The sequence below is a fragment of the Macaca thibetana genome, chromosome 9 (genome assembly GCF_024542745.1).
Source record: "Macaca thibetana thibetana isolate TM-01 chromosome 9, ASM2454274v1, whole genome shotgun sequence".
NCBI classification, from domain to species: Eukaryota; Metazoa; Chordata; class Mammalia; order Primates; family Cercopithecidae; genus Macaca; species Macaca thibetana.
Window position 1 is genome coordinate 28,478,944 of NC_065586.1, and position 12,211 is coordinate 28,491,154.

At 40.8% G+C, this 12,211-nt stretch overlaps 1 pseudogene; it reads right to left on the bottom strand.

Annotated features, from left to right (window-relative positions):
* Positions 1–259: 259 nt before the first annotated feature.
* Positions 260–355, bottom strand: LOC126963461 (uncharacterized; annotated as a pseudogene).
* Between the last annotated feature and the right edge of the window lie 11,856 nt (positions 356–12,211).

The window sequence follows — 12,211 nt, forward strand, 5'->3', positions numbered from 1 at the left end:
ATTTAAGCTGTGTGCGGTGATTTGGGAAAGGATTCAAGAAAGCGGGACTTTGGTCTGAATTGGATGCTGTCAGGAAGTGGAATTAATTCTGTAATTGGGCATCTTATCTAGAAAGTGAGAGGAAGGAAGCCAGGTTAGAGCTTTAATTGCTAAATCGGCAGTCACTCATATTAGCTAGGATGGGTGGGGAGTTGGTATTTTGTGGCTTGGACAATGTTCATATTTTGTCTGTGTTCACACATGATATGGAATAACATTATTAAAAATGGAACGTTTCATGAATTTCTGTCATTCTTGCACAGAGGTCATGCCAGTATCATTCCAATTTTAGTATATGTATTGCTGAAGCGAGCACGGAATGATCTTATTTTTGTCAGGAGCTCTCATGGTCACAAAGTGGCCTTGTCTGATGCTGATGTTTTGTGCAGTTGTTTATGTTCAACTGGACAACATCAAGACCTAACTGTGAAGACCAGAACAGCTTTTAACAATGCCATTGTGCATTGCTGATTGTACGAGGACAGCTCCTGGCTGCCAGTACTTGTTTTCTCTTTCTCAGCTAGCTATAGCCTAAAGGAGAGCCCTCAAAATCAGGGCATATGTTAGGACTAGATTTTGTCACATTAAGCAAACCAACATCCTGAAATAACAGTGGCTCAAACAATAAAGATGTTTATCTCTCTTTCATATAGAAAATAATTCTGGAGGTAAGTCTTCCATTGCTGGGCAGGGACCCAGGCTCCTGCTAGCTCAGTGCTCTGTCTTCCTTAGCTTTTCATTCTTTGGACTTAAGGTCCAAGATGGCTGCTTAGGTTCCAGCCATCACACTAAAATTCCATTCGACCGAAAGAGGATAGGAAAAAGAAGGTGCCCTGGCTCACTTTTTTGGAGACTTCCTGAAGGCATCATTCAACATATTTACTTGTATTTCATTTGCCAGCACTCGATTACAGAGCAAAGCTGTTTGTGAAATGCTTGAATAACTGGGGTTCTGTTTTCAAAAGAAAGGTAATAATTGCTCTTGAGGGGCTACAACCATCTGGAGTTGGAATAATGCAACTGCCACACTGAATTCTATGAAAGGCAATTCTATTGGCTATTGTTATATGCAAATATCCCTCTCTTTGGTGAAACAGCAAGGAGCTAATTATGTTAAAGGATGCCTTCTTTTTGGTCTCTTTCTTTTGTAACAATCTCAAGAGTTCAAGTTTCCAAAGTGAACTCTCTTTTTCAGTCTCTTGGAGCTTTGTAGCTTGATTGAAAAGAAGGCTGTGATTCAGCTGGCCACGTTGCTAGGCTGCCTGACAATTTACCTCTAGCAGTGGGGAGGAAACCGTCGTGTTGTTGGAAATACTTAACTTAAAAATGGGTAAAAATCATTCTTCAAGTTTATGTTTTTAATAAAATTATTTTGCTTTAGAAGAGCTAAAACATTTCTGTGTGTTCCTCTTTCTGTTTTTTTTTTTTTTTTTTTTTTTTTTTTTTTTTTTTTTTTTTTAAGGAGGTAGTAAATAAGGTGAATAAAATTGTAAACAAAAAGTTCATGTTGTCCCTATAACTACGTGCAGACATCTGGGCTGGAAACGTGAGAAAATTGTAAAGAATTTGAAAAGGTTCAAAGGCTCAGGTTATTAAAGTTTTAATAATCTTCTTTTCTGCAGCGCTAACCCCCTGCTATTCTTTCAATGCAGTAGAAAAACAAAATATGGACAAAATTGTAGTTAATTAGAACTGAATCTTCGCTGGAAAACCTATAGCAATCACTGGGATTTTTACAGAGGCTGAGAGTTGGGAGCCACTAGTCTGAAAAGATACAACATCATTTCACTTAAGGAATTTGGAGGATAGTTGTTAGATTTTAACAAAATAGGATATATTTTTTCTTTTTAAAAAACCTGTCAGAATTCAAATAGTTGATTGCATAACACTATTTTGCAAGAATTGCCTATGAAAATAATCTCATTTAGCATTTTAACGTTTTCCCATTGCTCAATCAGAGCAAAATGAAATATTTATATGAACAAAATGCCTATAGTGATGATGATGGACAAATGACATGTTTTTGGATTAAAGGAACAGCATTCCCTTATACTTGAAATAAGGTGAAAAATGATAAAAGTGATTTTTCTTCAGAGTAAAATACAATTTATTTTTGCTACAGACTTGTAATGCCAATGTTGTGATTTTTCTTTTTGAAATTGGTTTTTTTTAAAGGCATCTTACAAATATATACCATGCCAACACAAAATACAGTATGCATTTTAGTATGTGTTGTAGAAGACCATACTTATGTATGAAATTTTTATGATTGTGATGGACATATGTATGAAGATATGCATGCGTGAAGTCACATTTGTGTATTTGAAATATACAGACACAAAGAATACTTTAAATTATGTTGTACTGAGGATGGTGAAAGAATTTTACTCAGTAAGCTGCAGCCATGAGCACTGAAATATGGTTTCAGAGAGAAGATGTTTGGAATTGTTCTAATAGGCTAAGTGATTCCAAATGCAAGTCCATATCGCAGACTCCGAGGCTCTTTGTGAGTCTAATTGACTTTGCTGTAGAGTTTTGGCAAAGCTCTTATTATTTTTACTACATTTTCCTTTTTAATAATGTAAAATTGAACTAACTTCTAAAATTCAAGTTCCCCTTTATGAGTTTGTTAGCCCTTCCTTCACCAAATTAATGACCAACTGGGCAAGACAGCCAAAAATATTTTACCACTCTGGGCATTTGTTAATTGGTTGTTCGTTGGACTATATATGAGGAAAAATTATTGCTACTATAAACCAAAGAGTGTAAAGGAAAAGTAGTGATATAAATATGGAACTGGATTGGGCAGGGAAAGCTAGTGATGTAAAAGTTTTGTTTTTCTGTTAGATGGTTCCCCTAGGAAGACGGCAAATACCAAAAATAAAACGCAGCAGACCAAATCATAATGTAGAAGTTCATTTGGGTGACTCTTGGCCAAGAAGATTCGTTGCTTTGCTTTGCTTTTAAAGCCCTTATGATAACTGTCCTTTTTTTTTTCTCTTTTCTTTTTTTTTTTTTTTTTTTTTAATGTGGGCTCACTGAACAAATCATAAGTAGTAAAATCTATTTCACCTTGAAAGTTGCTGCAAAAGTAGTTTGATCCTCTGGACTGGGAGAGTGATTAGGAAGAAATAAAAATTCCAAGACTGGAATTTCTGACCCTTCAAGAATGTGAGGTGTACATTAATTCCACTTCTCTAGGCCTGACATTCCTTGGAAATTTCCCTTGGATTATCCTGGGGAAAAACCACAGACACAGAGACAGAACCCCCAGCTTATTCTCCCTTTGTCCACCTTTGTCCCCATGCAGTGTTCTCTGCTAATTCTCTTTATCGATGCCAATCAGACACTGTTTTAACTCATGTTTTGAGCTAGGGAAGAAATCCAGGGGTCTGGCTCATGTTGCAAAGGTTTCCAACAGTATCAGGTAATTCACTATTAGCTGGGTTCCATTCAGAATGGTAACCGAGACCTGAAAAGTTGCACGACTCATTACCAATTACCAATTCCCAGGGCCATCCGGTTCCCTGGCAGAAAAGCTTCCGATGAATTTGTGTTGCAAATTGAAAACATACTGTCAATAGCAACAAGTCCAAAAGATGTTTACCTTAATTTTTCCAAGGCAGGCTTTTATATGTGGATGTTTTTGTTTAAGGACCAGCATTCTCAATTTCCTGCTGTTTCTGGGGTTGGTGCTGTTGTTACAAAAGGGTTGTCACAATCTCATGATGGAGAGGAGAAATGAAGTGGCTATGTGAAGATTTGCTGGCATTCTTGTCTATGTTCTGACTGTGCCTTTCCAGTGGAGCCTGAGACATAACTTTGCATGGGGCACGGGTTGGCAGATGTCACGGCTGACACAGAGCCATTCAATTTTCCTAAGGGTTTAGGCACCTGGGACATGATCCTGTTAAAGGGCTACCTTTGCAGATAAGGAAAGTGAGGTTCAGATTGAAATGTCACTTTTCCAAGGAAACCCCCATAGTTAGCATCGTGGTTGAGTCTAGAAGTTCGTATTTTCTTGGAAGCCCCATGCTTTTCCGTAGGTTATGTGCTCAGGCTAAATACTTGATGTGTATACAATAAAGCATTATAAATTCATGTATATGGCTGGGTGTGGTGGCTCATGCCTGTAATCCCAGCACTTTCGGAGGCCAAAGCAGGTGGATCACTTGAGGTCAGGAGCTTGAGACCAGCCTGGCCAACATGGAGAAACCCCGTCTCTACTAAAAATACAAAAATTAGCTGGTGTGGTGGCGCATCCCTGTAGACCCAGCTACTCAGGAGGCTGAGGCACGAGAATCATTTGAACCCAGGAGGCAGAGGTTGCGGTGAGCTGAGATCGCACCACTGCACTCCAGTCTGAGTGACAAAGCAAGACTCTGTCTCAAAAAAAGAAAAAAAAAAGAAATTAATTTATAAGTTTCTCTTGAATCTGAGAGCATCGGGATATAGGACCTCGAGGGCCAAATATTTAACCCTTTGAACCTTGTTTGCCAAGTGATACCCAACTACTTCTAAAAGTACTTACTGTTGGAGCCTGGGCAACACGGGAAAACCTCATCTCTACAAAAAATCCAAAAATTAGCTGGATGTGGTGGTGCATGCCTGCGGTCCCAGCTACTTGGGAGGCTGAGGCTGGAGGGTCCCTTGAGCCTGGGAGGTTGAGACTGTAGTGAGCCGTGATGGTGCCATTGCCCTTCAGCCTGGGTGATAAAGGAGCACCCTATCAGTCAATCAGTCAATCAATAAGAGTACAGTTGGGAGTAGCCTGTGAGTTGGCCAGTGTGGAGGCGTGTTTTAATCTTAGATTAATGTCCCGATGCTTCTGTTCCATGGGAGGTCTATTCAGGACAAGCAGGAGTTGGCCTGTAGAAAAGTGGAAAACAGAGGCAGTCGGAGCAAAACCCTGGGGAATGCATATTGAGAAGCCTCTATTTTTATTTTAATGCCTTGTTTTAAATTCTGAATCTCCCTCTTCACCCATAAATTAGAGTTGAATGTATTTACTTAGATTACATGTCATCAAATCACAAGTCCTGCTCAGAGACCAGACAAGTATTTGGAGCAAGTCTGAAAAAGAAAGTTAACCCATTGTAAACTTTGGGTGAAAAAACACCCATGTTTCTATGGCTGCCAAGAGGAAGGGAGCTTGGCTTCGGCCAGGGCAGAAAGTAGGAGTCCCACTCATGGTAGGCTGGTTTCACAGAGGGCTTCCCACATCCGTAAACCAAGGGAGTTTTGCTAAGTGGGTCGCTCAGCCAGGTACATATGTGATGAAACTCAACACGCTGAGAGTATCCAGTGAAGTCTGCAAGAAATAAGCAACACAGAGAATGTTCCAAAGACACAGGAAATGAAAACGGTTGTTCAGGCTGGGCTGTACAGGCTCACGCCTGTAATCCCAGCACTTTGGGAGGCTGAGGCGGGCAAATCATGAGGTCAGGAGATCGAGACCATCCCGGTTAGTATGGTGAAACCCCGTCTCTACTAAAAATACAAAAAAATAGCCAGGCGTGGTGTCGGGCGCCTGTAGTCCCAGCTCCTCAGGAGGCTGAGGCAGGAGAATGGCATGAATCCGGGAGGCGAAACTTGCAATGAGCTGAGAGCACGCCACTGCACTCCAGCCTAGGTGACAGAGCAAGACTCTGTATCCAAAAAACAAACAAACAAACAAAAAACAAAAATAAAACGGTTGTTCAGAAGCCCAGACTTGACTAGAGGTGGACTCCCAGAGGTAATGGAATGAGAGTGAAGATGGGACTTCAGGGCATAAATTGGGAGGGCTGGAGCTGGGAGCTTCTTTTGTTGCATCAGAGGGGGATGCTCTCATCATCCTTTCTGCTCTGCCTTCAGCCTCCCTGAAGAGCTCCATGTGATCATGACTTTACAGAACAAAGAACACATGGCTATAGCTGTTTCACATTTACTTTGTGACTCTAGTAAGTTGTTTAAAACTTTTGGAAGCTTGCTTTTGTCCCTGTGTATGGGAAGCAATGAAATCCTCCTAATCACCAGGCAAGTATCTTTCAAAAGGATTTCCCATAGCAGGTAATTAATTGAGAGGCAGTGAGAGAAGATCTTGGGTATTGAACTTGTCTTAGTCCATTCCGGCTGCTATAACACATGACCGCGGACTCATGGCTTACACGCAACAGAAATTTATTTCTTATGGTTCTGGTGGCTGGGAATTCCAGATCACAGCACTCAGATATGTGGTATCTGGTGATGGGCTGCTTCCTGGTTCATGGATGTTCATCTCCTTGCTGGGTGCTTACATAGTGGAAGGGGTGAAGGGCTTCTCTGGGGTCCCTTTTATAAGGGCACAAATCCCATTCATGATGGCTCCACCCTCATGACCCAATGACCTCCCAAAGACCCCACATCCAAATAGCATCACATTGGGGGTTAGGTTCCAATATGTGAGTTTTTTGGGGACACATTCAGTCTATTGCAGGAGTCAAACAGATTTGGGACTGTCACAAAGAAAACATCCTGTTTGCTGCTATTATTGGCACTTCATTTTCTGGATTAAAAAAATTCAAAAAATTTTTTTTTTTTTTGAGACAGAGTCTTGCTCTGTCGCCCAGGCTGGAGTGCAGTGGTATGATCTCGGCTCACTGCAACCTCTGGCTCCCAGGTTAAAGCGATTCTCCTGCCTCAGCCTCCCTAGTAGCTGGGATTATAGGTGCATGGCCACCACACCTGGCTAATTTTTTGTATTTTTAGTAGAGATGGGGTTTCACCATGTTAGCCAGGATGGTCTCAATCTCCTGACCTCGTGATCTGCCCACCTCGGCCTCCCAGAGTGCTCGGATTAGAGGCGTGAGCCATTGCACCTGGCCAAAAATTCGAAGTTTGTGCTAGGAAAAAAGAATCAAAATGGGACAGCAGTATACCCAAGAGATGAGAAAAAGACCAGAAAGCAAGACCTTGGGGCTAACTTACAGTGATCAAAGAACTGATTTCTATTCTTCTTGTATGAAAATGACATAAGACATTTTTACTGGAGGTAACAACATTGTATGAGTAGGAAGTGAGCTGACTTTTAGGTAATGTCTATTCTCTAGCTAGTTTGCACATCATGAAATCTGACCGGGGCTGCTTGATGAAGTGTGGCTCTTGGGAAAGAGGGGTTTACTGGTTCTATCCTCAAGAGGATATTTGTCATCTAGAGCAAACACTAGAGGAAAGTATGTCACCTTAGAGAACTTGAGTCTGGGTTTGACTTCTGTTTCACCCAATCAGCTACAATATGTCAGTATTAGGTGGCTCAGAACTTATGATTGGAAAGCTTGAAACATTTTTTCCTTTTGGAAACGGATGGGTTTGAGAGTCAGGATGTCGGCATTGGCTAGAGTTGAGCTCAGGGTTTTAGAATACTGCATCTTAGCTTTCATCAGCCTGCCTTGAGTCAGGGCCGGGGGCCTTGAGAATGTATTGTTGGGGCGCTACTTGGATCCTGTCAAAATATGTTAGGAGTGAGTGTCAGATCCCGGGATAAGTCATTTAGGATAGTGACCCTCTCAGAAGGGTCAATAGGAAGTAGAAAGTGGAAAGGAGAGTCATGTCAAGGATGCTTTGAACAAAGGAATAAGAGCAGAATCCAGTAAATGCTGAGAGAGAGTGTAGATTGTAAGCCTGTACAGCAACTTCCACTTTGTCCTGGTTTTGCTGTTTTTGTGGATATATGTGGCATAAATCAAGCGGCTAACTTACATTCAGTAATTCTCTGAAGGTACCTAGTGGTGAACCTCTCAAGACCTGTACTCAGCAGTTCATTTCCTACCAACCTAATTACAAGTGTTTTATTATAAAGTTTATGGAAATGAGACATAAGACATTCTGGAGGCTGCAGTTGCTATATTTCCATTTTTGAGAATAGTTATACTGGTAGTTGCCATCTAATGTGGTCTTTGGAAAGTTCTGCATCAAAGCCCAGGGTATCCTGGGGTTGTTCTAGTTCTCTGCGAGGCAAAGCTTGGAGACTTGTATTTTAAGTAGCTCTTCGTTTTTACTGAGCCACAAGGGCAGTGGCTCACAAGGATTTCATTGAATATTTCTATCTAGCTGCTTCTAAACAGCATTGAAAGTGGTAGTAACATGCCATAAAAGGGGTCACCTTGAGGCCTGCTCTGATTTTTGAGAACATGGAACTGGTGATGTACAGAGGTGAGAAAGCGGACACCAGAACAAACAAGAGTCCAGGCTCCTTCCTCATGCCTTGGTTGTGTCTATTGTGGAGCCGCTGGCATCTTTTATTTTGGGGACAAAGGACAGCTCTGTTTAATCCTCCTGTTCCCTTGCCAAACCCCAAAGGGGATAATTACATTCTGACTTCTAAAATTCCCTTTGCAATTTTATGTGGATGAAGTACTTGTAACGGCCTGGGATGCCCTGTGCGCTGGAAGACAGCTGCCCTGCTTCATTTCCAGGGGAGTACTTCGGGCAGAGCCAGCGTTGGTACTGCACAGTTTGACTCGGTCCCAGCATAGAAACTGGACTAGGGTCTCTTGCTGTAAAATGCATTGAACAGGGCATCAAATCCCACCTCACTAGAGAATTAAGTTATCCTTGACTGTCCTCTGTGTGTAACTGGTCTAACTGGAGTGTCTAAAACGTCCAGTCATTTAGCTAATCCTGTTTTTTTCCCAAAAAGAACTAATTTAGAGCACTTTTTTGATAGGTAAATATAGTACAAAATAATGGTTTTGTGCTCAGGTGAAACACTGAGTTCAGACAAAATGTCTTGACCCCACTAAAATTATTAAAACTAATTGGAATTCTACATGCCAGTCCCAAAATAAGACAGTTTGATTCCCCGACATATAATTATTCTTTGCTAAATAGCACTGATAGCAACATCATTGTAAATGGGATAAAAAAATTCTTATGTTTGTTTAAATTCATGGAACCGATCTTTATAATATAAGGAAAATGAACCAAGCTTCCTAGAATGAAATCCAGGTGAATATGTAACTGTTATATTACTTTTTGAGTTTTTGGAGACATAGATACAAAAATTATTGTTTCAATTCCCCAAGGGAACTAGTAAAACCTGGATAAGCTGTTGGTTTTTATATTGGTACTGCAAGCTGTTCCCAACCTTAATTGTAGTAGAAAATGAAACTGTAGCCATGGAGTGGTGTGTTTAAAACCCACCATGAGGTTTCAGCAGGAGAGCGGAACCGAAAAAGGAGGGAATCATTAACCACAAAAGTGACTGAAGTGGTTTAATAATTATGTTATTTCAAGAGGCAAAAAGGATCTGCCTAAAGTAGAAGGGGAAGGGAAGGATTGATAAATAGAACCTATTTCTATCCTAGGTAGTCAGTTGGTAGGACTACTAGTGGGAATGGCCTATTAACTAATTGATCTGCTAGACTCAATAGAGAACTCCAGCTGGAGATCAAAGAAAATTCTCTGCTACAAAGGCAAACCTTGGACCAGATGTTTTTCTTCCAGCTCTGTCATGTTTGATAACTGTAGAGCATGGTTGAATCTGGCCATAGGCCTCATCTATCCAACCGTTGAGATGAAAAGCAAGGACTATGTGTGTACATGCATGTGAACCTATATATACACACATGCACGCATGTACACACACATGCTCGCAAAAGATAGACGAGCAGCTTCAAAGTCAAAAGGATTTGGACTACAAGCCAACTTTGGGAGCTGAGAAATTTGTTTCTGTCTACTTATTTGCAAAGTGAAGAGCACCAAATGCCAACTTTTATTTTTTATTTTTATTTTCTTAGAGACAAGAGTCTCGCTCTCTCAGGCTGGTGTGTAGTGGTAAGACCATAGCTCACTGTAGCGTTCAACTCCTGGGCTCAAGTGATCCTCTTGCCTCAGCCTCTTGAGCAGATGGAACTACAGGCACATGCCATTGCGCCTGGCTAATTTTTAAAATTTTGTAGAGATGGAGGTCTCGCTATGTTGCCCAGGCTGGTGTTGAACTCCTGGTCTCAAACAATCCTCCTACCTCTGCCTTCCAAAGCGCTGGGATGACAGGTGAGAGCTACCACACCCAGCCCAAATGCCAGCTTTTAAAAAGATTCCCATACCATAATCATTCTACAATTGCCATTTATAATAATGTATACTCATGTACATTATAATACACATATGTTATGATAAAATGAATTGGATATTTTGAGTAATGAATGACTTTACAGAAATTCAACTAATTAGTGTTAGCCTATCTGGTTTTAATTTTTTTTTTTTTTTTTTTTTTTTTGAGATGGAATTTCACTCTTGTGGCCCAGGCTGGAGTACGATGGTGCGATCTTGGTTCACTGCAACCTCCGCCTCTCGCATTCAAGTGATCCTCCTGCCTCAACCTCCCGAGTAGCTGGGATTACAGGCACCCGCCATCATGCCCAGATAATTTTTGTATTTTTAGTAAAGATGGGGTTTCACCATGTTGGACAGGCGGGTCTTGAACTCCTGATCTCAGGAGATCTGCCTGCCTTGGCCTCCCAAAGTGATGGGATTACAGGCATGAGCCACCGCGCCCAGCCTTTAATGTTTAGAATAATAGTGAGAGTTGAAAATCCAAACATAATGTTTCCTTGAGTCATTACCCTAGATTGTTTGTTTACATATGTTACCCACCTTTGTCTTTTCCAGTTTTAACTCTGTGTTCTTGTTCTTGTTCACTTTTTTTTTTCCTACATCTGGACAAAATATTATTTATGACAAGGCAAAATATTTGATTTAGAAGTTTCTTTGAAATATACATAGATTTATCAATACTTCCTTTCTATAAACTTTCAAAGATTCCTGCAGTCATAGACATTTTGAAAAATGAGATGTATAGATTTACCTTGATGTGGTTAGTTTGGATTGGTCTATCGCCTTTCTTAAAAATAGCACATTGCTTTCTCAGCTGGTCACCAAATAGCACCAGAAAGTTATTAGTTCATCTGATTCGTAGATTTATTAGGGCTCAGAGATGTTCAGATTCACCCTTAATTGACCTCATGCATTTAAATTCCCCATAAAAGGAAAATGTCCACAAAATATTTGAATGTTTGTACTTTCATGATACCTAAAATTCTCAAATGGTAATTTTTTTTTTTAAGCTAGGCTTTTGTTTCTACTACAGTTTGGCTTCTAACATTTCCCATTTTGTTCATGTGTGTCTGTGTGTATGTACTTAAAGAAGTATCAAGGCCAGGCACGGTGGCTTATCTCTGTAATCCCAGCACTTTGGGAGGCTGAGACAGGAGGAACACTTGAGGCCAGGAGTTCGAGACCAGCCTGGTCAACACAGTGAGACCCTTGTCTCTAAAAAAATTTTTTAAAAATTACCCAGGTGATATGGTTTGACTGTGCCTCCACCCAAATCTCGCATTGTAGCTCCCATAATTCCCATGTGTCATGGGAGGGACCTGGTGGGAGGTAATTGAATCATGGGGGCAGTCTTTCCTAGGTTGCTCTCGCAATAGTGAATAAGTCTCATGAGATCTGATGGTTTTTATAAAGGGCAGTTCTCCTACACATGCTCCCTCTCTTGCCTGCCACCATGTAAGATGTGACTTTGCTCCTCCTTTGCCTTCTGCCATGACTGTGAGACCTCCCCAGCCACATGGAACTGTGAGCCCATCAAACCTCTTTTTCATTATAAATTACCCAGTCTCAGGTATGTCTTTATTAGCAGTATGAGAACAGACAAATACACCAGGCATGGTGGTGTGTGCCTGTAGTGCCAGCTACTCAGGAGGATGAGGTGGGACAATTATTTGAACCTAGGAGTTAGAGGCTGCAGTGAGCTAGGATCATGCCACTTCACCCCAGCCTGGGTGACAGAGTGAGATCCTATCTCAAAATAAAGAAATAATAAATACAATAAAATAAATATTTACTAGCTGATGTATTTATTATATATGTATTTATCTGATAATTTTCTGAACATATAATTTGATAGGGTGGGAGGAGGAAAAGGTAAAGATGACTTCTAAAATGAAAAATTCTGTATGCTGCAATCTTTGCTGAGTATCTTCTTGTTTAAGAAGGGAGAGTGAGCAACATATCAACCTTCAGACTTTCTCAGGGTCCCACTGAAATGACTGAAATGCTTACCCATCTGTTGTCTGTCTGTCTATCAGTCTATCCAATGAAACCACAGTGTTGGACATCAATAAAGGAATCACAGAGCGTGAAATAC